We start from the raw sequence: 27,866 nt of genomic DNA on the forward strand, positions 1-27,866 counted from the left end.
AATTTTGGAGTCTGAATAGAAACAAAGGTTCCAGTATTGTTTCTTCCTCAGTGTAAATCCAAATGAAATAGATTATCAGTTTGGAATTCTTTGGTTGCTTGTCCAGTGTTGTTAGCTATTGCTGAAATATAGTAATTTAGACATCTAATGTTCAAGAAACAGTTCCTAAGCATTACAATGAAATGAAATGTCTACATGTCTGTTACATGTCCAAGCCATGTGGTTTTGTGAACACTGCAGATCTTTCCACAAAGACAGCCTTCCTAGTGGCCACAGCATTAGCTGGAAGGGTCACTGAGTTACAGTCTCCGCAGTGAAGCTTGGGAATAAATTTAGTAGTGTATGTGTGTGAATTAAAGTGAATGGGTGTTTCCCAGTGATGGGTTGCAGCTGGAAGGGCATCCGCTGTGTAAAACATATGCTGAATAAGTTAGCGGTTCATTCCGCTGTGGGCACCCCTGAGGAATAAAGAGACTAAGCCGAAGAAAAATGAATGATATTTACACATATATATACACATACATATATATACATACAAGTTTTTAGTGGAGGTAAAAGGAGCACATGTCTTGAACTTGTGAAGCATCCAGTGTTGAGAGGCTAAAAAATGTATAGAAAGGTAAAGAAAGAGACATAATTAGGGCTATTTTGGGCTCATTAAAGTCAATAAGGAGCTGCTACATTTTACATAATGTGTAGCACAATATAATCCAGTTCGAAAAGCAATCCTGTTCAGTACTTTCAGGATGACAAGTTTTGCTGCATGCTTTGTTAAACCCATCTTCCTGATGCTGTGCAATGCAAACCTATGTCATTTTTGGCGTGTCGCTATTGTAGCTCAATTGGTCATTAAAAAGAATGAATAGCCTAGCTAGACTGTGAAATTGTGCTGTGCCATTGTAGTGGCTGCAGAGACATTTTCTTTTCTTCAGTAGTTGGAGTTCACACTGATTTCAAGTCCTGGAGTTCACTGTCTATAGGCATTACTGAGACATTATTCAGCTTGTTTGTAAAAACTTTGTTTAAATGCTTGCATAATCAAAGCTGCATCCAGATACTATTAGATATCAAAAAATGTCAATTTAAAACAAAATGCAGAACTGGGGATACTCCAGGCCGGCAGACCTTGTACCATTGGATCAATTGGTTAAATGAAAAGCAGAACTGCATGTCATTGGCAGAACAGTGATTGGAGAGACCATGTGGTTGTATTAAAGCCCCCATTAATTTGTGCGTGTGTGTTTGTATGCATATTTGCATACTGTATGTGTTGTTTTACCAATGGTAAAATCACAGGTATTACTTTTTTAACATTACATCACTTTTCCCAGAAAAAGCAAATAATGTTTTTAGTGCCAAGGAGGTTACACTAAAAACCAGAAGAAGTCATTTTGTTCTCTTTTTATGTTTATATATTTCCATATTTTTTGTTTGTGTCTTTAAAAATAGCAGCAGAAATAAGTCATTTTGTTTTCTAAAAATGTTGAAATTCTTCAAAATATCATATCCTCAAAAGTGACTTAAAGTCAGATTTTGTTATACATCTCCATATACATTCTGTTTGAAAGTAGTCTGGAATAAGTTACAATGCTCAGCATATTTGAGTAAACCCCTCACAAATCTCTCTTTCACATACATTTTTTTCTAAAGGAAACTTCACAATATTATATTCAAAAATATACATTGGATTATTCAGTACTGAAGCCAAATCTGAAGCTTATCTAACAAAATAACTTACGATAACAGTCCAAAATTAGTACACCCAAATTTGTATGTTAAAAACAAATACTAAGTTCAACGAAAAAAAGAGCAAAATTCTAGAGAAACAAAAAATTTATAAAATTTTGTTGAAATTTTCTTTCCCAATATTTCACATGAATTTAAATGTATTTTCTTTACATTTCTGAAGATGTTCGGAGGGCTAAATATTATTTTATTAAATATATCTGTTTAATAAATCTGTTTTGTTTTAATGCACCAAAACATATAACTCATATTCACTGAGAAATTAATAAAAATATTCATTTTCAAATGGGGTGTACTCAATTATGCTGAGTGAACACTGTATATACGAACAGCACACACATGTTAGGCGAGGCAGTGGCGCAGTAGGTAGTGCTGTCGCCTCACAGCAAGAAGGTCGCTGGGTCGCTGGTTCGAACCTTGGCTCAGGTGGCGTTTCTGTGTGGAGTTTGCATGTTCTCCCTGCGTTTGTGTGGGTTTCCTCCGGGTGCTCCCCCACAGTCCAAAGACATGCGGTACAGGTGAATTGGGTAGGCTAAATTGTCTGTAGAGTGTGTGAATGTGTGTGTGGATGTTTCCCAGAGATGGGTTGCGGCTGGAAGGGCATCTGCTGTGTGTAAACTTGCTGGATAAGTTGACGGTTCATTCCGCTGTGGTGACCCCGGATTAATAAAGGGACTAAGCCGACAAAAAAATGAATGAATGAATGACACACATGTAAGTTTTGTTTTAAAGTAGTGTAAGGATCAGTGTGAACGCTGTTGATAGATTTTCTCTTCTCTTCTCGACACTTCTTAAATGGTCTATATCTGTGCTTAGGGGTGTTAGCCTCAACAACTGTAATACAGAGAAAACTGAAGTGAAGACGAGTAAAAATGTGTCTGACCTTTCACACAAACACACACACATGCACAAAAACACACACAAGGCATCAGCCTTCCAGCAGGGCACACACTGTTAAAGCTTGCATTACAGCAGAAACCACTGCTCCACTGCACACTGAGTGTGTGTGTGAATGGCAGCAGATGCCTCTGTGGGCATTAAGCCCAGGAATGTGACCGCTGGAGTGGGTAATGGCTGACCTCTGACCCTGAGCGGCCATGCAGATCTCTCTCTATTATGACAGGGTCATTTCTCACTCTCACAGCCATAAAATACACACTCGCTGGAGGAATCTGCTTCTATTTTACACTGGGTAAAACATCAGTGCCCACACTTTAATATCTCTTATTAATTTCATTGGCTTCAGGCTGATTTACTTAGTATTTTCTTTAGAATTTGCTGCCATCGTAATAGCAAGCCATTATAAAACACATCTATACACAAACAGTAGTTCAGATGCAGCAGGTCTTATTAAAGAATTTAGTAACCTTCAGCTCACTTGTGTTTGTGCGTGTCTGTGTGTGTTTTGCATGTGAAGAGATGCATACTGTAGATCAGGGGTGTCAAACTCAATTCTTGGAGGGCCGAAGCCCTGCACAGTTTAGTTCCAACCCTGCTCCAACACACCTACCTGTAGGTTTCAAACAAGCCTGAAGGACTCAATTAGTTTGATCAGGTGTGTTTAATTAGGGTTGGAACTAAACTGTGCAGAACTGCGGCCCTTTTATAACTGAGTTTGACACCTGTGCTGTAGATGGTGGTTATTAGGGTTGTCATGCATCAATTCACTGTGTTGTGAAGACCCAACATGTATATTTCAAACTCATTATTCATCTATTCTTTGTAATTAATAATTTTTTATATATATTTTTGTTATATTTATATAATATTTCAAAAAATATTTGTATAATAATAATAAATCAAGGCATGTGGACAAGTTTGTGTTCAGTGAAATGAATGAATGAATTAATAGAAGAAAGGAGATTCTGTATATGTTAACAAAGATAAAAGACACAAAAAGAGAAGGAAGAAATTAGAAGTTCAATTTCTAAGTACACTTTCATGCTAAATAAATTTATTATTAAAATAAAATTAGTGCTGGGCAAAGATTAATCACAAATAATCGCATCAAAAAAAAAAATATATATATATATATATATAGATAGATAGATAGATAGATAGATAGATAGATAGATAGATAGATAGATAGATAGATAGATAGATAGATAGATAGATAGATAGATAGATAGATAGATAGATAGATAGATAGATAGATAGATAATAAAGATACACAGTACATACACATATACTATGTCGAAACAAACTTTTATTTTGGAAGCGATTAATCACATATAATCTTTATGATAAACTTCTAAGTGCTAAAAAAATAAAATATTATTTATTGTCATAAATAGGTGAAATTTGAAAAGTTGTCGAGAATCTGACACATACAACATGTAATCAATTGGAAAAGCGTGGGATTTTTTTGTTCAGTCCTCACAAACGCCAAGTTGAAATTTCAGCTTCCTCTTTTGACATCTGACCCCCGAACACACCTGCTCTGCAGAATAGGTGAAGCCTGAGGTAGGCAGAGGTCAAAGATCAGCAGATCTGCTCTGTCCTGAAGACATTCATAAACCAGCTGACTCCTGGCCTTCTTGTCTGACTGAGTCTCTCTCTGTCTCTCGTGGTCTCATAGTTATCTTTTTTAACCCACTACACAAAAACAATCCCAGTATTGTCATTGCTTAGTGTAAACCTCTCCTCATTTCACTAGTACTTGAGTTGACTCATTTGACACAGTAGCTTGATTACTACTTTTTTACTGGTATACACTGTATTGATACTGGTATATACAGTTGAAGTCAGAATTATTAGCCCCCCTGAATTATTAGACTGCTTGTTTATTTTTTCCCCAATTTCCATTTAACAAACAGAAAATTCTTTCAACACATTTCTAAACATAATAGTTTAATAACTCATTTCTAATAACTGATTTAATTTATCTTTGCAATGATGACAGTAAATAATATTTGACTAGATTTTTTTCAAGACACTTCTATACAAGTTAAAATGACATTTAAAGGCATAATTGGGTCCATTAGGTTAACTAGGCAGGTTAGAGTATTTAGGCAAGTTACTGTATAATGATGGTTTGTTCTGTAGACTATTATAAAAATATGGCTTTAAGGGGCTAATAATATTGACCTTAAAATGGTGTTTAAAAAAATAAAAACAGCTTTTATTCTAGCTGAAATAAAACAAAGAAGACTTTCTCTAGAAGAAAAAAACTATTATCAGACATACTGTGAAAATGTCCTTTTTCTGTTAAACATCATTTGGAAAATATTTAAAAAAGAAGAAAAAAATTCAAAGGGGGCTAATAATTCTGACTTCAACTGTATATTGTGTATTATTCTTTGAGATAATACTTGAGCGTTTGTTATATATAGAGCGTCTTATATGTATTACTGTAATATATCTTATACACTAACAGTACAATATGTATTGCACATTATTACAAGTACAGTAACAATACTCTAAAACAGTACATTGAAAAAAAAGCTATATTAATACAACATTAATAACTTTGGCCACCAGTAAAAATTCATTATAATAGATGTTAGAAATATTTTTGGAGGATTATACGACACTGTCTGAAAACAAAAGTTTGTATTGTATTTTTGACTAAATAAATGCAATGTTTGTTAGTAGAACATAAACACTTCTAACCAGTAGCATATTTATGGTAACTAGTCAGCTTTGGAGTGGAAGAGATTCTCTTTCAAAGGAAACTTTAACAGGTAAATTACATGTATTTTCCTACTATTTTATTTACAGTAGAGTTGGCTTTCTACAGTAAATTTACTTAATGCCTACTTTTATTATCACGAATGGTTTTAATTAATAGGTAATAACTTCATAGACATGAAATAAAATAGACTGATAGTGGGATACACTACATGTTTAATTATAGGCATTGCACTTACAGGAAAAAAAATAGCAATACACACCCATTTTACACAACATAATTTTGTAGTCAAAAATCTGTAGTCTTCTCTATATTCTTTGTGGTCTGGCCACCAAAACAGTTTCTGCTCATGCAAAACTTATTGGTAACCCTTGTTCCCTGAGTGGGGAGTGAGATGCCATCTCAGCAGCTGCCACTACAGGAAGACCCTCCAGGTGTAATGCCTGTACCAAAACAAAAACTGGATGATGTTCAAACAGATAAAACCTGGGAGCTGGGACTCAATTATAAAGTGCTTGGAGAGCCACAGTCTGATGCCAATAGCACACCCTTAAGGCTGGTTTATACTTCTGCATCAAGTGATCACCGTGACCCACAGAGCATGCGATTGTCATGCATTTATACTTCTGTGTGCTGTTTTGTGTTGCTCTGCAATAACACTTCCGAAACGCTAGCTGGTAGTAGGTTTTTATGTTCCTCTGTGTTGAGTTTCTTTGCTGGTGTTTTGTTTTTTGTGAATGCTACCTTAATGTACAAGTAGCTAAAACTTGCTCATTCTGAGGTTGGAACCAGTCGACGTGGTACAACTTTTATCATACGGTAAACACAAAACAAAACTTTTCACCTGGAGCTCCTTCATGGGACTCGACACGTGACACGGGATTTGTAAACTTGTAGACTTGTAAACATTCACTCCAATGCGTTCACACAGCTCTCAGTCCAGCCCACACTTGTCAGCACTACCAAGTCAACCAATCACAAAGCTTGTGCTATGCGTCATTGCGAGGTGTAGTTAAGGGCCTACTCACACTATGCTATCCGAACCGTGCCCAGGCCCGTTTCCCGGATCGTTTGAGAAATGTGAGTGCGCTGAATCTGGCTCAGGCGCGGTTCACTTGGTCGGCCCTGGCCCGGTTGGAAGAGGTGGGCCTGAGCGCGGTTCACTTGGCTTGGCTTCGCGCCAGAGCCCAAAACTGAAAGCAAGACGTGACTTTAAGGAACTGTTTCATATGGATTTATTGATCATTCTGTTCAATGAACGCAAACTGCTGTAGTTTATTAAAGACGCAAACCCCTCACTGCACGACAGCTGTGCACCTTCAGCAGACCTCCTCATTTCTGCAGCATGAGGGCTTTATGACTGTTTATGAGCGCCAAAAGTGGCGGATCTATTTGGCAAAATATCTGACTGCGTGTCACTGCATCCCTAAGGACTGTTTGGCGAAATATTTGACTGCATGTCACTGCATAACAAATGACTGAAATGATATAACTAGAGAAATCTCCACTGTGCTACTAAGTTAGAGCGCTTCTCACTGAACAGCGCAGCATCGATGACGTAAGTGTGCCCAGGCCCGATTGTAGTGTGAGTGCGGGCCGTCGGGGGAGACGGGAGGGGGCATAAGCATGCTTTGGCCCGGTTCGAGGCAACTGTACCTAGTGTGAGAATGGCCTTAATTATTTGAGAGGTACACGTCAGCCATGGCAAGGGCTTTGCGATCACATGAAGGCTGCGCCTAAGCATATTCGTGCACTTGACGCAGAAGCATAAAACAACCTTTAGGCATCACCTGTGAGAGGTGTAAAACTGCTTTCCATTATTAGTGCTGAATCATTCTAGGAACAACCAGGTATGGTTCCAGTTGTGTTTTCATGTCAGCTTGGATTGGTATACCTCGAATGCAAACCACTCTAGGCTTAGAATTATAGGCACTCTTTTGCCTGCTGCCATTTTTGAAGTGCTCTATTTATTTATTTTTTGTTCTTCAGTGAAGTAAATATAAGATTAAAAAAAAAAAAAAAAAAAACTGAAATAACTGATCATCATCAATATTGCTTGATTACATTACACTTGTGTTATCATGGCAAAAAAATGTGCATTTGTATTACATTCCAGAAAGCTCCATTTTATCAGCACTACGTTGGAAAATGAAGTCATATGTGGAATTGAACAGTTGAGCAAACAGAACCATTTGCCGATAGTGTAAAATTGGATTTAATGTACATTAATTAAATTGATGCCAACAGTGGTGAAATTCAACTGTTGAGCCACCAGTGAAACTTATTATTAAACACAAATGTCTAATAAAATGTACAGGAAGATGGAGATCAGGATGATTATCCACGACACCAAGATTCAGATTGCACTGTATTCAGCCCTTCATCGCAGTACTTAAGCAGACGGATGGCCTGGAGGCACAACTGACAAAGCAACATCCATGAATTTTTTGAAAGTGTGCCAGGGCAGGCCAAAAAGAAGTACTCAGATTTGGGAAGCTCCCAAAGGGGATCCAGAGGAACTTTCTGTGCTTTGCAATGATCTGTATTTGAAGAGCTCAGACACAAAGGCCTCTAAGTGCCATGTGAAATCTAAAGTTCCTGTATGTAGGTTCAATAATTTCCCTTTTATGGTGATGGATAGTCTCTTTTCATTGCCTTTAAAGTGAAATAACTGCACATAAACAGAGAAAAATTCTAATTTAAAAAGAACATTTCAGATGACACTTGAAGGCCTTTGCATCTGAAATCTTCATTTGAACCTATTTCAGGTCTCTGGGAATAAACCTCTCATGGTCAAATCTGCATTATAATAATATGCTTCTGTGTCAGCATCCTGGAGCTGTATTTCCTCAGAGTGAAGTTCAGTCGACACCATAACCATATTAAGTAATTTTGAAATTCTGACTACCATGGAGAGCACTCATTTAAAAGGGGGTGGAAAATTTTACAATGAAATGGTATACTCCTGGATTCAATTGAACACATTTGTCAGAAATTGCAATTTTTTTGGTGCCTGAGTGACCGAGCAGCAGAAAAATCTGTTCAACAAGATGAACGCAAGAGGTCTGTCTTGACTCAAGGTTGCCCATTAGCACATTAGAAACAAAAACTTGCAGTGATTTGTAACAGGGCTCCGATACCTGACCTGGCCATCCATCCTAAACCACAGGTCTGCACAACTTAATTACCTTTGGTCAATTCAACTATTAGGATGTTCATATGTCACTGAGCTTTAGACCCCAGACTCTTCCTTGACCAATAACGTCCCTGTAATTTGCTGTGTAAGTGCCACATGCTGAGAATGCCTACTTCTAGACATTGATATCTCCTAATGGAGGTCCTAAAAGAATGGGAGCAGCCTGCAAAGAGGAAGAACATTATGGTCAGCTAAGAAGGACTTGACCAATGCGCACTATGCTTAACGCTGAGCTGAATCAAGCCAGTCCAGTTTTAGCTTTTAAACACAAAACATCCAACAGCTCAGTAAAAGCCTCACAATGGGAATCCATCAAGCTACCCGCTGCCAAAATCCTCACTTCTCTACTGTATATAAAACATTTGCAAGCCCGAAAGAGATTCTATCTGCCTTTTTCATAGCCTCGAGCTGAACATCGAATCTCCAGGACCTATTACCTCAGAACTAGATCAATTGGGGGATGAAGGATTTACCACACTTCTCCTACTACTTCCACTGAATGCAGCATGCCTAAACACAAAACATACCTCTAAATTAAGTCGTCACTTGCAATGGAGGCGCACACTTCCTGAAAAACATTGTGTTCTGAGGAGATGAAATATCTTTCAGTGACAGTTGCTGAAACACGATCCCTCCTAAATCACACAATAATCAACACAAAGCCTGGTCTAGACAAACCGCTTCCTGGAGAAGAGAAATCTGAGGATTGATGTAGTAGGCATTTTCTTTTTGAGGCGCCGATGACATAGAGCCTCATTTTTAACATTTCCATACGCTATTAGTATAGAGGAGGATGACAGACAGCTTCCCAGGAACCGGATCAATGTTTTTGTTGCCCCTGATTGATCCATTAAAAAACGTGCAGCATCTTTACATTTTGTTAGCTAACGTCTATGGAACGTTTCCTATTACTTGGAGTCTAGTGTCCTGCGTGTCAGAGGTTAGGAAGGGTGGGGGATATGAAGCATTGACTCTGATGTGTTATTTAAAGAGTGCCCTGTAACCCCGCACAGGGCGAATGAGCTGCTTAAGATGACCCTTAGAGAGCACTCCGCGGTGAGGGGTCGAGGGTGGGGGTCTCCGTGATGAATGGATAGGGAGAGCGAAGCAAACGGGCAGGAATGCAGAGACTGGAGTTGTAGTCAGGGAGGTTGTTATAGCTGGCAGAGCACACGGCTGAAGAATGCAGCATGAAAGAGAGAAGTGGAGGAGATACACTTATAGATAATAAAAGAACGAGAGAGGAGGGGAGAGTGAACAAAGAGAGAGAGAATGAGTGTGGGGGAGGAGGTGTGTGTGTGTGTGTGTGTGTGTGTGTGTGTGTGCCACTGCTGCCTGAACAAGGAACCAATTAGATGATGTGCTCAAGCAAGCTGCAGGCAAAGCACTCGAACCGCCACACGGCTGCAGTAATTAGTGACCAGCGGTCAAAGGTCAAAAACAACCGTACTGTACATCAGATAGGGGAGGAGACACACACTTGAAAATCTCGAGGGAGTGCAGCACACACATACACATGAAATACTGAGGCACTTTTGATGTTCTAACAGTTAGCAGTATAGTATGTGTCTTTGTGTGTGTTAGACTTTACAATTCAAATAAAAAAATACAATTTAGATGTAAAGGAATATAAAAAAGGCAATGATTTCAATGGGAAATCACCACCTACAGAATGTGTTATGGATTTTTGCAATGCTAAACTTTATGTCTAGCCTTCTGTGACCCTAATTCTTATTAAATGTGAAAAGAAGTGAAAGGAATGAGAGATAACAGAAAAACAGAATCAGATAGGATAGTGTGTGTGTGTGTGTGTGTGTACAATCTACATGTTTTATGAAAGCAATTTGTCAGTTTACAGTTCTATCATAAACTGTAAAAGATATGGAAGTAGTGTCTGTGATATCACTCATAGGTTTCGGAAGAACGCAAAAGAGACTACAAGTAGGCGTGGCTGACGGACTACATTTTGTTTGCGCGTCATCTCTCCTGCCGAGGGATACCAAACAAAGTCAAAGAGGCGGAGCGTGATTTGAGCTACAGACATATACTAGCAATTTCCTTTGACAAGCTTTTCTTTGGGAGAAGCGTTTAATACTTCATTACCTGTGGATATTGCAGATAAACCTTAAAATTCCAAGGCGAATATATATATATATACATATATACATTATATATATATATATATATATATATAGTAGCGAGGCAGAGGGAAAACAGCGGCACAACAGGATGAGTTTACAGACAAGTCCCCGGAGGGGTGCTTTATTTACAAAGTGTGCGTGGTGTAAAAGGTGCTCTTCTTCAAAGTGAGGTGCTCTGGTGCTCCGGGAAGTAGGTGAAGGACAGTGAGTAGTCGGGTGAAGGATCGTCACGAGCTGGAGTCCGCTACGGAGAGACAAAGAGACAAGCATTAGCACAGGGAGTCATAGGAAGAATGAAGCTCATCTTCCCCTGGCGTAGGTTGGGCTTATATGCCTCTCCGTGTGATGCCGTCCAGCTGTGAGCGATCCTGGCTTGATGATGGTCCAGCTGGGTGAAATTAGCGACCAGGGCGACGTGGCATGTGATCGCTCGCTACATTATATATATATATATATATATATATATATATATATATATATATATATATATATATATATATATATATATATATATATATATATTTTTTTTTTTTCTGATAAACAATGAATAAATGATAACTTATGATAACACCCTCCCCTCCAGGTGTTCCAATATAAGCCCCCAAAAATGCATTTTTATTTATTAACCACAATGCTGTTCTAAAGTTGTATTACCTTCCTTTTTTGTATAAAAGGAGCCATTTTAATACATCTTTTCCCCCATAAAATAATAAACAACCCGACGCTGCCAATCTCCAGAAAGTCTAAAGAGGAAAGCTTCCCTGATAGTGTTAAGATCTTATTCATCAGATTACTCATGATCCACTGGGCTCTGTGTGTGTTTACCTGCTGCGAGTGTAATGGCATCCTTTAACAGATCTGTTCCGTCTTTTTATTTTTAATGCGCATTGGAGTGCCATCAGCCGGGAGATTGAGTCTCGTATCTGAGCTAACATATGGTAACATGGCTGTGTGCATTCTGCAAACATTTCATCTGTTGACAAACGCGGCATGTTTTTTTAAGACACTGCGTTCGTGCGTTTGCACATATGTGCGTGCATCAGAGTGAACTGCACATCGCTGCTTTTCCTGAACGTGTTGTGGGAGCGTCAGTGTTTGTATGTGCTTGTATGCGTGTGAGCGCGTTTGGTGCCGCATATGTGTGAGAGCGTCCCGCTGCTTGGAAAGTCAGCTGCGCAGTTTGCCAGCTGGCACTGTGCCCCGTTGGCAGGCCGTTCAGTTAGAACAGCGCGCCCGTCTTGATCAGGCCACCTGTCTTTGCTGTGAAGGCGTGTGGCAGAGCTCACTGAGGAGAGAGAGGAGGAGGAATCTGCTGAAGCAGCCCGAGAACAAAGAGCTGGTGCTGGGCGCTGCCCTCCACAGCAGGACAAGACCCTCTCACAGGAGATCAGTGAGGAAACGCTGCTGGGCTTTAACTACAATGAGAGATTTCTTACCAATCAGTCTCATTTGTTGATTCTTAATGCCAACATACGTCACGAACAGAGTGCATTTCTCACTTTCATTGTTCTCTGTATGGGATACCCAGGTGATTAAATTGTTTTGGCCATGTGATTACTTTACATTTTAAATTTTAGCATGGGTGTGTTTGTAGGAATAGCCAACAATACATTAGTATTAGTCAAAATGATCAATCCTTCTTTTATGCCCAAAATCTTTAAAATATAGTAAGGATCATTTTCCATGAAGGCATTTTCTATTTTGTAGTGTTTTCCTGTATGATTAATATACCCAAATTTATGATTAGCAATATTTATTGCTTAGCACTTAATTTAGAGAACTTTAAAGCTGTTGTTCCCTCAATATTTAGATTTCTTTTCAATCCTCAGACTCCAGATTTTCAAATAGTTGTATCTTTTTACCTTTGACAGTTGTCATTTCCTAATAAACCAAGCATCACTGTTAATTGTTTTCATTCAGCTTTCAAAGGAAGTGGCAATCTCAATTTTAACCAGTTGACCTTTATGACTAGTTATCTGGTCTAGGATCACATTTTAAGTTTCTGCCCTTCCATTGACAGCTTAATGCCGAGTTCAGACTGCATGATTTTTAAGTAGTCGTGTCACAGATGTTTTCACACTGCACGACTAGCGTTTTGTCGCTGCTTTGTTTACACTTCAAGATGGATCAGCGACAGGGGATTTCACATTGCATGACTTTACAATAGGATGAATCGCCGACAACTTTGTTCAAACTACGTCTCACAGCCAAAAAAAAACTTTGTATATCTTTTGTTATTAACTTCATACAGAGAACGAAGCCTTTAATGGGGAAGAAAATGTACAAATTTGCTTACCTGAATTTTAAGGGAATTAGCAATTTCTCCTCAACTTTCTTTTTTAATTTTCTGTATGAAACATCAAACAGACATGGGTGCTCCTGTCAAACCTCCAGTAGTGTTTCCTCCATTTCTTGGGTCCAAATAAACAGAAAATGAGCACTTTTAACTTCTCCCCCAACCTCCCTCTGGCCTGAAGGTACACACACACAAGTGAATGCTGCTCTCTTATTGGCTGTAGCCGATCACCGTTATTTTCAGTCAAAACTCATTTCACACGGCATGATTTGAATCGCCGACAGCTCCAGATATTTAGCACGCCAAATATCTCACACACATCGGCGATTCTCTCAGAAGGCGTCTTTGATAGTTCATACTGTGTGATTGTCACTCACGTGCAAGAGCACCGGTTTGCCTGTAATTTCAGGGATTTGTCAGCGATTTCTCAAAACCTGTTGGCAAATCAAGTTCGGGACTAAAATCATGCAGTCTGCACTAGGCATAAGTCTCATTCTCTCCAAACATTCAGAAAGGTAGTAAAAACATCCCAGTGAAATCAAAGTGCAGCTTTTTAAGTGTTACTATCAAGTTGATAATCTTAAGGTTACCTTAATGCTAGCATGCTCTAAAACAGTTTTTTCACAATTAGAAGATATAAGCATTCAAAGTTTGGATATAAAGTTTATAGGGTATAAACTACTCAAAAAGTATGAATTTTATTTCCTTGGGAATTAATGAAGTCTGCTTTGCATCATGTGAAAGACCACAGAGTGCAGGTAAAGAATCTGCTTCAGCCCAGAGAGAGGGACCACAAAATAGATTGGACCCATTTGATTTACAATGAATGCTGTATTTTAAAACATTTAGACAGATTCACCATTTTATTGTAGACTGAGGCTGTCATGAGTCAAATGCACTTTAGCTCAACGACTCGAACTATTGGCGGTTTTCAAAAAACCTAAACCTGTCCTCCTATCAGTAGAAATGGCCCCAAACAAATAACGTCCAACACATTTTAAGGCACTTGAACAAAAAACAAAAATGCCAACTATATTTATGGATTCATTGACTTCTGCTTCGGGTGAACTACGGCAAACTTATTTTACCATGTAGGACATGTTCCTAGATTAACGTCTATGTTAATTCTGTAACCACATTCCAATCAGCCAATCAGAATTAAGGGATACGTTTACTGCTCATATTTAGTATGGCTTATGGTTAGGTTTATGCACTTCTACATGATTGTTATCAGACTATTATTTCCCTCTGATTTTAAGGATAATTTACCGCTCTGGTTGGGTTTAGAGGTAGGGAATAGGTATGGATTACATTTTTTGAACAAAATTAATATTACAGGATTTACATAGATATTAATCCATGATCACATTGTACAAAATCATGATGTGCGTTTGAACTCATCCTGTTGTAGGATGCGTGAGTACATGTCTAAATGTCTGCCTGTGTGCATGTGTGTATGTGTGTGTGTGTGTATGTGTGTGTATTTAATAGCGGCTGTGTTAGGAAGGGTTGATGGCTGTCTTTTTCATAAAGGGAAAAAAAAAGCCAAAGCTTGTAGTTCTTGTCAGCGCGTCATTGTGTTAACAAGCACCTGCTCAATTATTCAGCCCTGTGTGTGTGTCTCTAGAGTGAGTCTGATTCAATAATGGAGGAAGCCGTCTCTGACCAACAACACATGTCATTCAAATAAGCACAGGAAATGAGATTTGGGTCAGCGCTCAGAGTGAAAAAAAGACAGATCGCATTAGCGAAGAACGAGAACCTGTCAGTTGCTAACCAGGTACAGTAAAGTCAATGGCTTACTGTTGTTTATTGCATGATGATGATAATAATAATACAATATATATTGATACAAATTCTAAAATACATTTATTACTCGAAACTTGAAAGGGAATACGCACACTACAACATTCCAAAATAAAGCACCAATCAATTTACAAAGAGGTTTAAACAGTTGAAATTATTACAGAATTAATAAAGAATTATTAGCCCCCTGCACCATTAGTGCCCTGTTTATTTTTTCCCCAATTTCTGTTTAACGGAGAGATGATTTTTTCAACACATTTATTAACATAATAGTTTTAATAACTTATTTCTAATAACTGATTTATTTTATCTTTGCCATGATGACAGTACAAAATATTTTACTAGATATTTTTCAAGACACTTCTATACAGCTTAAAGTACACATACACACACACACACACACACACACACACACACACACACACATATACAATCATTTTTAATAAAATTTTAGTAATCATTTTTAAAGTTGGAAATATATAAATATAAAAACACAACATACAAAAAAAAAAACAATTCCAACTAACAATTAAAAACTACAAATGTATCTCAGTGACAATAGAATTAACCTCCCTTACTTATTTAAAATGATTTGAAACAACACAACTCTTTATTTTTTTGGAGACAACTTAATTATTTTATGTTGAGTCAATTAAAAAATTTTGTAAAAATAATTTATCTATTATTATTTGAAATATATTTAATCGATTTGTGTTAGGACAACATGAAAGAATTGTGTGGAGCATTATTTACAGTGCTGAAAACTAGGCTTAATTAAAAACAAGTAGCAAATCACTGTTTACAAAAGAACAAAAACTACTGGTATTTAAAAAGCCATTGTGATATGCGATACCTCAGAAATTCTGTTTCAGAAAAGAAAACTGCCCTCTTCAACCTGCTTGTCTTTTTCTTAAAAGATAATTTTACTTGTGTCTATTCATAATCATGAACTGTGTCTTGCAGATAGCTTATGCGAACAATATAAATGTATTAATTCAACAGGAATAAAGTGAAATAAAGAGATGCATGTGAATTTCTTCTGTTGTCATAGTCGTGTGCCTTTGAAGGTCAGAGGTGACGGAATATTAAAGGCAGTTTCTGTCTAATTACGTTGGCTGAGTCTCACAGTTTTTATAGGCTTAAGTTTGACATTTGACCTCGTCCTGACCGCAGAGTCAGTCTTCTAAACCTCTTAACCTCACACCACCCAAACACACTGACCTGAAGACATGCAGCAGTTTCAAAGTTTTAGAAGGTCACTCAAGTATTGATGTATTAGGCTCCTGTTTTATTTTCAGCTTGTCTTTTAGCACCAAGATGACATGAGTTTACAATAAATCTGCAACACGGCTCACGTCTAGGATATACATGCAGTATATAGTATACTATAGGACCGAATTTAATACTATTGAGAGAGTTTATATAAGCAAAGTTGCCTTTGACCATTCAAATCAAACAATGTGTGTTTTTGCCACTCTAAATCCTCTAATATAAACTGCATCTTTTACAATGTTGATTATGTTACAATAAACATAAAAAAAAACATTATCAGTTATTGCTAACATGCTAACTGTGTTTGCGTGGTTTTCCTTCGGGTGCTCCGGTTTCCCCCACAGTTCAAAGACATGCGGTACAGATGAATTGGGTATGGGCTAAATTGTCTGTAGTATATTAGTGTGAATGAGTGTGTGTGGATGTTTCCCAGAGATGGGTTGCGGCTGGAAGGGCATTCGCTGCGTAAAACGTGCTGGATTGTTGACAGTTCATTCCACTGTGGCGACCCCAGATTAATAAAGGGTCTAAGCCGAAAAGAAAATGAATGAATGAATTCCGATTTATTTATTTAAAATACAAGTTAATGTTTAGATTTCAAAGATATGCTGTACAAAAATGTCATATGTACATGCAACTTATATTTCAAAATGTATGAAAAATTGTGTATATATGTATGACATAGCCTTTATGCATCAGGTCCAAGCAACATTTCCAAGTTTTGATGAATAAGCTACCATAAATTAAAACCTTACAAGTGCAGCTTTCTTTTTATTTTTTATGAACAGTGTAATTTTTAATTAACTTTTAAAAGTACAGTTTAATTTAAACGGTGACGTTTTTTGTTTTGTTTAGTTTTTTTGTCTGCAAACATAGTAAATGTTCAATCTATTTATAATATTTAAAGTGGCTGACAATAACACATATTCTTAATAATAGGAATTAATCTACCTCATTTTTGATCTGTGCAGTGCTGTAGCTGCTTTATTAAGCAGGTCGCACACCAGAAGCGCCGCTCGGCGGCGCGCCGCGCAGCGCCACGCAGCGCAGCGCCACGCAGCGCCATGTATTTTAGAATTCTAAACATAGGTTTCTATCAGGATACACACACCGGCGCCGCAAGTCGGCGGCTGTCGGCGGCGCCCGGCGACGGCTCAGGACGCAGTTCATTTTTCAGCCGCGCCACAGAGCGCCATCTGATTAGTTTCATGTTAAATATCATTCGAATGTGCGCGTCTGGTGTGTGATACTTTAAACTGTCATGTACGCGCCTTGTCGCGGCGCCGAGCGGCGCTTCTGGTGTGCGACCTGCTTCAGGCCCTCTACGCAACTGAAATACTGGTCATTATGGTGTTACTTGAAGGGAATTTTTTTTTAAGGTGGTACTTGGTGAAAAAAGTTTAAAAACCAATGGGGTAATGGATTTGGCTCAAAGTAGAACACTGTAAAAAATGCTTCCACGTGAAAAAAGCCTGCACACAATTCTTTTATGGTGTCCCAACACAAATGGAATAAGTCAATTTAACTGTTTTTACAAATTTGTGTGGATTGAACTTAAGTTGTTTTTGAAGTTGAATTAAGTTGTTCCCCCCCCAAAAAAAACATGAGTATTGTGATGTTTCACCTCATTTTAATAAGTAGTTTGAACAAGCAGCAAAAATGTATGAGAAATCAATTTACCAATGTATTAATATATACTAAATTTAAAAGCAGATTTTAAATGTCAGAACTTTATAGACCCTTGACATAAATTCATTCATTTATTTTCTTGTCGGCTCAGTCCCTTTATTAATCCGGGGTCGCCACAGCGGAATGAACCGCCAACTTATCCAGCAAGTTTTTACGCAGCGGATGCCCTTCCAGCCGCAACCCATCTCTGGGAAACATCCACACACACTCATACACTACGGACAATTTAGCCTACCCAATTCACCTGTACCGCAAGTCTTTGGACTGTGGGGGAAACTGGAGCACCCGGAGGAAACCCACGCGAAGACAGGGAGAACATGCAAACTCCACACAGAAACGCTAACTGAGCCGAGGTTCGAACCAGCGACCATCTTGCTACCTACTGCGCCACTGCCTCGCCCCTTGACATAAATTATTTAAACTAAAAAAAATTATTAAAAATGTACTAAAATATATATTAAAGGTCCTGCGAAGTGCTTTTAAATATGCATTTTTATTTGATGTTTGACATAATCTTAACTAGGTGGTTCAAAGAGGGTGGGACATAAAGTAGCTCTTCCTCTGTTTAAAAAAAATGTGTTTTGTTTTATCACAGTTCTTCCAGTGAGAGTGGTTGAGCTCCAGTGCATCAAATGAAAAGCACATGAGAAGCGTCTTGAAGGGGGCAGAGCATGTCAGATAGTAGAGTGCATTCGATTGGTTATGAAGTGATGAGACACTGTAGTATGAGTTGACGTGAATAAAACTGTAGATCCATTTGGGAAACAAGCTTTACATTTTTATATCAGTTTTATATCTTCTAAATGCCAATTGTGTCACTGTTTTGGGACACACTAGTTTATAGATATCCTAACAATGAATAAAACTGATACCAATATCTAAAACTAGGAAATTCACTTGCCACTTTATAAGCTTGGACATTAATTTGTATCTCTTTCTGACCCACATTTTATTCACTTTTAAACCTCAAAAGCTGTTAGAAAATGCACCTGCAACTTTACACATTAAATTATTTGCACTTTTAGTATTGTATTGTTACACCTTTAATGATTAGTTATTGTTGTCATTTGTCAGTTTTGTCATTGTTGTTGTTTTAGATAAATAGGACTGCACTGACGAGAAGGGCAAACGTAAATTTCATTGTATTTTGTTCAATTACAATAAAGATTCTGATTCTAACATTATTTTAATTTCATGAGGCCTTTAAATATTGAGAACAACAAGACAAGTCAATTGAATGGCTTTCCTGATTTGTATTGTTAATATGTCACACTACATTACAGAGTGCCAAAAAATGGTTTAGGTCATACAACTAATTTTGAAAGCTAATTTGGATATAAAAAGCATAAAGTGTATTGATTTTTGAACAGCAGATGTACAACAAATTATAGGTAGTTTTTGCATCAGAAACAGGATATGGAAAAAGACAAAAAACATTATGTTGATATTTGAAACTTTGCAAATACATGTCACTTTATCTTTTTTACTAATATAAGCGAATAATAGAGGACTAATACTTTGGAATATCAAAAACCAAAAACTATGAACTCTGTGGCTTTTAAAACGTGATTTTAATGTTTATATTTTACTTATACTCCAAATACTTTTCATATTTCTTAAAATAAGGTCAGTTTTAATTGTTGACTTTTTAAGATATGTTTGTTTTAGTGATAATCCCTCTTATGCAAATCTCTCTCTCTGCATTTGTGTATGTGTGTGTGCTGATGAGAGACATATTGTGTTGTGTTTCTCAGCATGCTCTGGAGATTTGTGACAGCTACACAAACACACACACAGACACACAAACGCACACACACACCGTGCTGTTGTATGGATAGAGGAAGTGTCTGTAAGCGAGTGTAAACCTGTGAATACAGCCGCAGATCAGACGTCTCACCGATCCGACTCCACAATAAAAGAGCTTGTGCTTTTGTTCTGCTGAAATCCAATTATAGCAGCTCTGCCTCTGTGTTTTCATTCCTCATTGTCCAAGCCTCCTAAATGCGGAACGCAGCGCTGGATCCAGATAACTCAAATGAGCGCTCTCTGTCAGCAGGCTTTAGCACACTCTACATGAACCCAGCCGAGTTCTCGTGAGAGTGCATGTGTACCTAGACCTTATAAGTCCTTCTGTGTGTTTTGTAGTAGAGGAGCTGTGCTGTGACATGTTCATGTTCTGTAAAGAACAAGCAGCCATTTCAAGCAGCTCAGACTGTAAAATGGCACTCATGTTGTTGAATATGTTTCTGCTAACAGATCGACAGATTTTGACCTTTGCAGTTGCTTAACAAAAAAAAATAAAAAAAATAATAAAATAAAATAAATTAGTCTTTTTTTCCTTCTATTCTTGTTGTAATCCCTTGTGAATTGCAACCAGCATTCCAAGCATTCTGACAGCATGGGGTTTGGTAAAAAGCATATATCTAAATGCTTTTTTATTGGCTGAAAATCCTGGCCTTGGTCATCGGTTTGTGCATTCATTGTATTCACTTTGGCTCAATCAGAAAAGGCTGTGAGAAGTCAAGATTGATTTAAAGTTCAAATAACTAGGCAAATTAAATGTTCTTGTTGGTTTTTTTAATGCTATACATAGTCACGTTTTATAATAGTCTCATTAGTAGGCATTAATTAATAGATTAACATTAATGGTAAAAAATAGCTACATTTGTTACAGAAGTAATGTTAAAGAGCCACTATTATGCAATATAAAAAATCATATATATATATTTTTTTTTAATTATCCCAATCCAATGCAATCTGCAAGTGTTTGAAGGGACAGACAGGTTCAAGTTTCCTGGGTCTGGCGCCTCATATTAAAAATGCTGGGTTCCACACAGTCGATTGTGTTTGGACTACACAAAGGAATTAACTTAACTTTAACATATTAACATAAAACATTTAAGTTGTCTCAAAAAACTCAAGAATTGTTTTGTTTTAGTTCAGTTTAAATAAGTAGTTTGAATAAACAGTCAGTGTAATTTTTGAGTGCACTGTAAAAAGTGACTAGTTACTTAAAGCGAGTTGCCTTAAAAGCAACAACTTGACTTTACAAAAATAAAGTAAGTAAACTCATTTTTAACTTGGAACTGTTAAGTTGACTTAATTTTTATAATTATGCAAACTGTACTCCATTTTTTTAATAAAAGTAAACTAATACATCTTTATTATATTTGTTTTTTTCCCCTCAGCTTCTCTGTATTTAGCAAAATGACACATAGTAAAATGAATCTGCTCTTCCAGACTCCAGTGTGTCTTCTAAATTCAATACAGACTATAATTGTATATTTTATAGATTTAATGAACCATCAAATATGCAATATTGTGATAATTTGCTGCTAGCTGTTGCCGGCAGCTAGCTCTCTGCAACTCTCACATGGTAGCCCACTGAAGCTAAGCAGGGCTGCGCCTTGTCAGTACCTGGATGGGAAACCACATAGGAAAACTAGGTTGTTGCCGGAAGTGGTGTTAGTGAGGCCAGCAGGGGGCGCCCAACCTGCGGTCTGTGTGGATCCTAATGCCCCAGTATAGTGACGGGGACGCTATACTGCTCAGTGAGTGCCGTCTGTCGGGTGAGATGTTAAATCGAGGTCCTGACTCTCTGTGGTCATTAAAAATCCCAGGATGTCCTTCGAAAAAGAGTAGGGGTTTAACCCTGGCATACTGGCCAAATCTGCCCACTGGCCTCTGTCCATCATGGCCTTCTAACCCTCCCCATATCATAATTGGCTTTATCACTCTGTCTTCTCTCCACCTATCAGCTGGTGTGTGGTCTGGCGCAAAATAGCTGCCGTCGCACTGGTGGTGGATGAGGAGATCCCCCCCATTGTGTAAAGCGCTTTGAGTGCCCAGAAAGGCGCTATATAAATGTAAGGAATCATCATTATTATTATTATTATTATTATTATTATTATTATTATTATTATTATTATTATTAGTAGTAGTATTAATTATTATTACAGTGATTACTTCAAAACAGATGTGATAAAATAGTCTGACACTGTAAAAAATTGATTAGTTGGATTAGGAAAAAGTAAGTACAATTAGCATAACTATAAAAATTCAACTTCAGTCAACTTAACAGTTCTGAGTTACCATATGGGTTTACTTACATTATTTTCGTAAAGTCAACTTGTTGCTATTGCAATTGGTTTACTCGCTTTAAGTAGCTAATCACTTTTTACAGTGTGTATATGGCAAGATTTCATGTCAATGTCAACAGAAAATGGCTAAGGATTTGAAACCAAGATGATTTATATAAATGACTCTCAGTCAACTCTTTTTGAGAAGCAATAGTTATAAATATGATTCACATTTTTTAGATTTAAACCTAAGCTGGATGTTTTTATTCACCTAGAGCTGTGTTAAACACTGCATGGTAGGTCATTTTCAAAAAACCATAATGCAGACTCTTTAATGTTGATTTAATAAAATTCAAGTAAACTGGGTAATTTTACTAAAACTTTATGTTAATCCACATCCTAGAAAACAACTAATTAGTGTTTGAAATGCTTGAAATACTGTATAAACACCATAGCAAAAAATGATGTTAATTATTCAATAGAGGGATGTACAGTATGTGTCAAACCCTCTGCCCTCCATATATTTTTCTTCTTATTGGCTAAAAAGGGGTGCATTAAAAGACTCTACTTATCACAAACTTCATAAGACTTATTTATTATTTTAATTATTCATTCATTTTCTTTTCAGCTTAGTCCCTTTATTAATCAGGGGTCACAACAGCAGAATAAACCGACAACTTATGCACTACACTACACTACGCACAATTTAGCGTACCCAATTCACCTATACCGAATGTCTTTGGACTGTGGTAAAACCGGAGAACCCGGAGGAAACCCAAGCGAGCACGAGGAGAACATGCAAACTCCGCACAGAAATGCCAGCTGACACAGCCGTGGCTCGTACCACCGACCTTCTTGCTGTGAGGAGATCGTGCTACCCACTGCGCCACCATGACGCCCTTCATTTATTAGTTTATTTATATATTTATAAAAATGAAATTAATTAAAATGACATTTTAGTATTTATATTTGACTGAAAGAAAGAAAGAAAGAAAGAAAGAAAGAAAGAATTGTATTACCTATAAAACCTAGCATGGATCATTGTATGGATCGTGTATCATTTTATATTTAAAGGGGATACCTTTTTAACAAAATTAAAGGTGCCGTAGGTGATCTGCCACAATGCTAATCTCTTAGCATAAATCTCTAAAACACAGCCCCTTCCCTGCCGTCCAAAGCCACACCTCCTGAAACACGAGAGCACGCACCTTAAAAACAGCAACCCTCTCATGTGCTAAGCTAAAGCGACGGCAGGGTGCAGGAATTACACTCATTACTAAGCCATACTTGCATGCTATTTCTGGCCGAATATTCAGAGTAGCATGGAAAACAATATAGGGAGAGTGTCACAGGTCGTCATTGTTCAAAAATGAACAATGTGATGTGAATATAAAATCATCTTGACCTCAGTAAAGCAGGATTGGTAGAATAGCGCTATTCACTTGTGTTTTGTTTTAAAGGTGTTGTGTTTTGTTGTGTAATGCTGTAAAAGGTCCCTTATGAAACTGAAAATAGTCACATCAATCTATTACTGGAAGATTTCAGTGGCTGATCAACACTTCTGTGCATATAACCCATTCATAACAAATCTACATCAGCTCTGCGTGACTAAAATAGTTTTGAAACAAAACATTACCTGTCTAAAAGAAATTCTTCACCAACGGTGTCATCCTTCCATCAGCGCGCAAAACTCACTCCATTATTGATTTAGGTTTTTAAAAAGTTTTGTTTCAGCAGATTTTACCGCTCACACGTGCTCTTGCTCTCTTGCTCTGAAGACAATCACCTACTGCACCTTATATGATCATTATTAGATGTGTATTCACCATGAAATATTTACGCTACAAGTCAGCACAAACATCTTTGTGCATGAGGGGATCTGTCAAATAAAGTGCTGGATTCAGAGCCCACCGGTTTAGGCACAAAGCATTAGTTGTAAGTAAACAACAATAAGCCGTGTTTAGTGAAATAAAATGATATTTAGTAACCGGCACACCTGTGGCTATGCCGTTGGTTCAGTGCAATGGTAAAGGTAAGGTCTTATGCCCTTGCTTTAACAGATCTTCAGTTACCTGTACGGCAGAGCTCCATACTGTCTGCCCTCTCATCAGAATATGATATTCAAGAAACATTTAATCCAGGATCAACCTATCTGAGGGCACTCTATATCCGCCTTTCTCTTCAAAGGTTGAAGCTGCAGCAGAAAATGGATCTGTACGAGATGTAATAAGATGGAGTGTGTGTGTGTGGAGTCTGTGAGGCCCCTCTCTCAGTCGGCGCTGTCAGATGGAGGTAGATTTAGGATCTGACGGATCTTGGGGGAGGTGAAGGGGTCACAGCGCAGTAGCCTCTGTCTCTCTGTGTACATTCTCATGCTGCTTTTGTCCTCTCGACCTTCTCAGCGTTCACTCGCCCCCTCCATTTAACACCACACATCCATCAACACCCGCCTCCCCGGAGATCACCGTGGCAACCCTTTACATGGCAAGGGCAGAGGGCCCCTGGGGATGCTTTCTGGCGCCATGACAACAAGGGCTTCCTTGAGTCAGCCCTCTTATTTGTGCGGTTTGAGTGGTGTAAAAGCAACAGTGCTGACAAGAAAGCTAAAAAAAAATGTCTGTACTGGTTGAGGATTTTATACAAGTCAAAAAAACACGGTTCAGAGTAGTCCATTCTAATGCACCCTTCAAATAGATTGCCTGTTATTTCTGAAAGGAAAAAAAAGTATGTACTGTTGAAATTATGAATATTTTTGGTAAGCGAGGAATACCCAGATGACGTAACACATACCAGACTATGCAGGACACAGAGCGCTTTGAGTGGAATACAGACTCATTCACTTTTTGCTTTATTATTATTATTATTATTATTATTATTATTATTATCATCATCATCCATCATTTTTATTGGCATATTTTTTTAACTATATGAGACACTCTGGGTCAACAATCTCTTATTTTCTTGTTTTCATTCCTGGTTCTGGAGAGTCATAGACCTGGAAAAACTGTCATTTTATTCTTCTTCTTTATACTAATAATAATAAAAATATTAATTAATAATAATAATAATAGCAAATATATATATATATATATATATATATACAATTTTTATTTTTATTATTATTTATTCATTCATTCATTAATTTTCTTTTCGGCTTAGTCCATTTATTAATCTGGGGTCAACATAGCAGAAAAAAACGCTAAGTTATGCAGCATATGTTTCACTCAATGGATGCCCTTCCAGCTGCAACCCATCACTGGAAAAGATCCATACACACTCATTCATGCTCATACACCACTGACAATTTTTTATGAATTCGTTTTCTTTTTGGCTTAGTCCCTTTTATAATCTGGGGTCGCCACAGCAGAATGAACTACCAACTTATCTAGCATATGCTTTTTACGCAGCGGATGCCCTTCCAGCCGCAACCCATCTTTGGGAAACATCCACACACACCTATTCACACACATACACTATGGACAATTTAGCTTACCAAATTCACCTGTACCGCATGTCTTTGGACTGTGTGGGAAATGGGAGCACCCGGAGGATTTAGGAGGAGGGACATTACCTACTGCGCCACCACACCGCCTATTGACAATTTAGTTTACCCAATTCACCTATACCACATGTCTTTTAACTGTGGGTGAAACTTATTCCTGGTTCTGGAGAGCCATAGACCTGCAAAAACTGTCTGCTTTAACACTTATCATTTTATTTTTCTTCTTTAAAATATTAATAATAATAATAATTATTATTGTTGTTGTTGTTGTTATTATTATTATTATATAATTATTATTTATTATTATTATGCTTCAACTTATACTTAAACCAAGTGTTATTTTGCTATAGGCAACATTCGTTTATAAATTTAATAGAAATTTTATTTATAAAATATACACAGAAAATATTATCATTTTGTTATTATTACAGTACATGCACTAAAAAAGAATTGCTGTAAAATGTACAGTAAATTAACATTCATGTAGTTTTACTGCACAATTGTAATTTTTAAGTTACAGTGTACTTGTAGGTTCTACAGTATTACTAGCAATCAGAATTGCCAGTTATACTATAATTTTTACAGCAATTTTTTACTGCAGATTTATATTTATGAAAATTCTGTCTAAGCACTAACTATTACACTTTTACTTATTTAATATTTTATTACTTAGGTAGGTAGGAAGAGACAGACAGACAGATAGACAGATAGATAGATAGATAGATAGATAGATAGATAGATAGATAGATAGATAGATAGATAGATAGATAGATAGATAGATAGATAGATGGATGGATGGATGGATGGATGGATGGATGGATGGATGGATGGATGGATGGATGGATGGATGGATGGATGGATGGATGGATGGATGGATGGATGGATGGATGGATGGATGGATGGATGGATGGATGGATGGATGGATAGATAGATAGATAGATAGATAGATAGATAGATAGATAGATAGATAGATAGATAGATAGATAGATAGATAGATAGATAGATAGATAGATAGATAGATAGATAGATAGATAGATATGTTCTTATAAGCAGTGTATTCCTTGCCGTTCAAAGGCAGAAAGCCTGTAGTTTGACAACAACTGCTTTCTCTGTCTGTTCTGTAATTACACATCTCTCCAGAGTGTGAGTGTGTGACCCTCAGAGTGTCTCTGGCATCAGACGCACCATATGATACAGTGCAGTCGCTGCCCTTGAGACCGCCCTGCTAATTAGCACACCCCCCACCCCTCCTGCTCAAACCCATCGCCCACCCGCTGCTCTCAGAGTGCTCACTGTATGTATATATTTATCTCTCAAAACTCTGCTCTCTCCACAAACACTTCTCTCAATCCTTTAATTCGTCTCATTTCCCTGACTGTAGTTATTATTATTATTATTATTATTATTTATTTGTATTTTTTTATTGTTATTATCATCATTAAGGGATTGGCCGTTTACATTAACAGTCTAAATAAATAAAATGAAACATACAAATTAAAATAATTCATAGAATCACTATAAATGGTTTCTTGGCAAGCTTTAATCACACGTGTGTGCTGGCATTAATATCATTTATGCTTAAACTGAAATTTTGCAACATATTGTCAACTTGCCAAAATCACCAGCGATCTAACAACCAAAGATCGCTGGTAAACACTCACATTCACATGAACTACAAATCTGCCCGTTTATGGACTACAGATCCCAGTCATGCAACACACACACACTCACCTGCTCCAAGTCACCTTTGATTAGACACTGACAGCTGAAGCTGCTTTTTGACTGATTATACAGACTATATGTAGACCTCTCAAACATACATACATGTTGCTGAGGCTTGTCTACTGTTTTTGTGACATTACAAATCGTTTCCTTTGCCTAGTCTTGCCGTATACCGATCTTTGCTTTGCTTTGCTTTGCTTTGCCTTGTTTGTTTGTTATTTTATGCCTGCTGCCTGCCTTGTGACCATATGCCTGTTACTTTGACTGATTCTGAATTGCCTTATGCATCGGTTTGCTTCTGTGTTGATCATTGCTTGCCTGCACATCTTGTTAGTAAAACCCTGCATTAGGATCCTCACCTCCATTGTCAGGGTCACTTCCCCTGTTACACAACAACAAACCCCAAACAGTCAAAAACAGCATGTCTACATCTGTTTAATATAGCTATACAAAAATCCATCAACTCTAAAAAAAACTAAATTGATTGAGTAATGGTCATTATACATGAATAAACTTTAGAATGAATAAAAACATTTTTAACTGAATCAATAGTCAGTGTATGACTAATAAGTACAAACCAAGGTTATTGTAGTCAACAAAAACTAACGAAAAAACGAAAACTAAAAGGTAAAATAATTGTCATTAACTGAAATAAAAATAAAAACGAGAGTTTAAAAAAAAAAACTCGAACTAACTAAAACTGTATTGTGTACATACAAAACTAACTGAAACTAACAAAAATTATAGCAAAAACCTTTTCATATTTGTGAATGTATTTAATTCATA

The 27,866-nt window shown here is 37.3% G+C and overlaps 1 protein-coding gene and 1 long non-coding RNA gene across 4 annotated transcripts in view; one reads left to right on the plus strand and one right to left on the minus strand.

Moving 5' to 3' along the window:
• The window catches only part of gse1b (Gse1 coiled-coil protein b), a 321,762-nt gene that overhangs the window by 141,324 nt on the left and 152,572 nt on the right, over positions 1 to 27,866 (plus strand). The window lies entirely within an intron of this gene.
• On the minus strand, positions 10,808 to 19,814 carry LOC137488295 (uncharacterized). Its single transcript, XR_011007287.1, has 2 exons — positions 19,643 to 19,814; positions 10,808 to 10,958 (listed from the first exon to the last, which is right to left on the minus strand). It is a non-coding gene; the product is annotated as an uncharacterized lncRNA (long non-coding RNA).

The sequence above is a fragment of the Danio rerio genome, chromosome 18, assembly GCF_049306965.1.
Source record: "Danio rerio strain Tuebingen ecotype United States chromosome 18, GRCz12tu, whole genome shotgun sequence".
In the NCBI taxonomy this organism is placed as follows: Eukaryota; Metazoa; Chordata; class Actinopteri; order Cypriniformes; family Danionidae; genus Danio; species Danio rerio.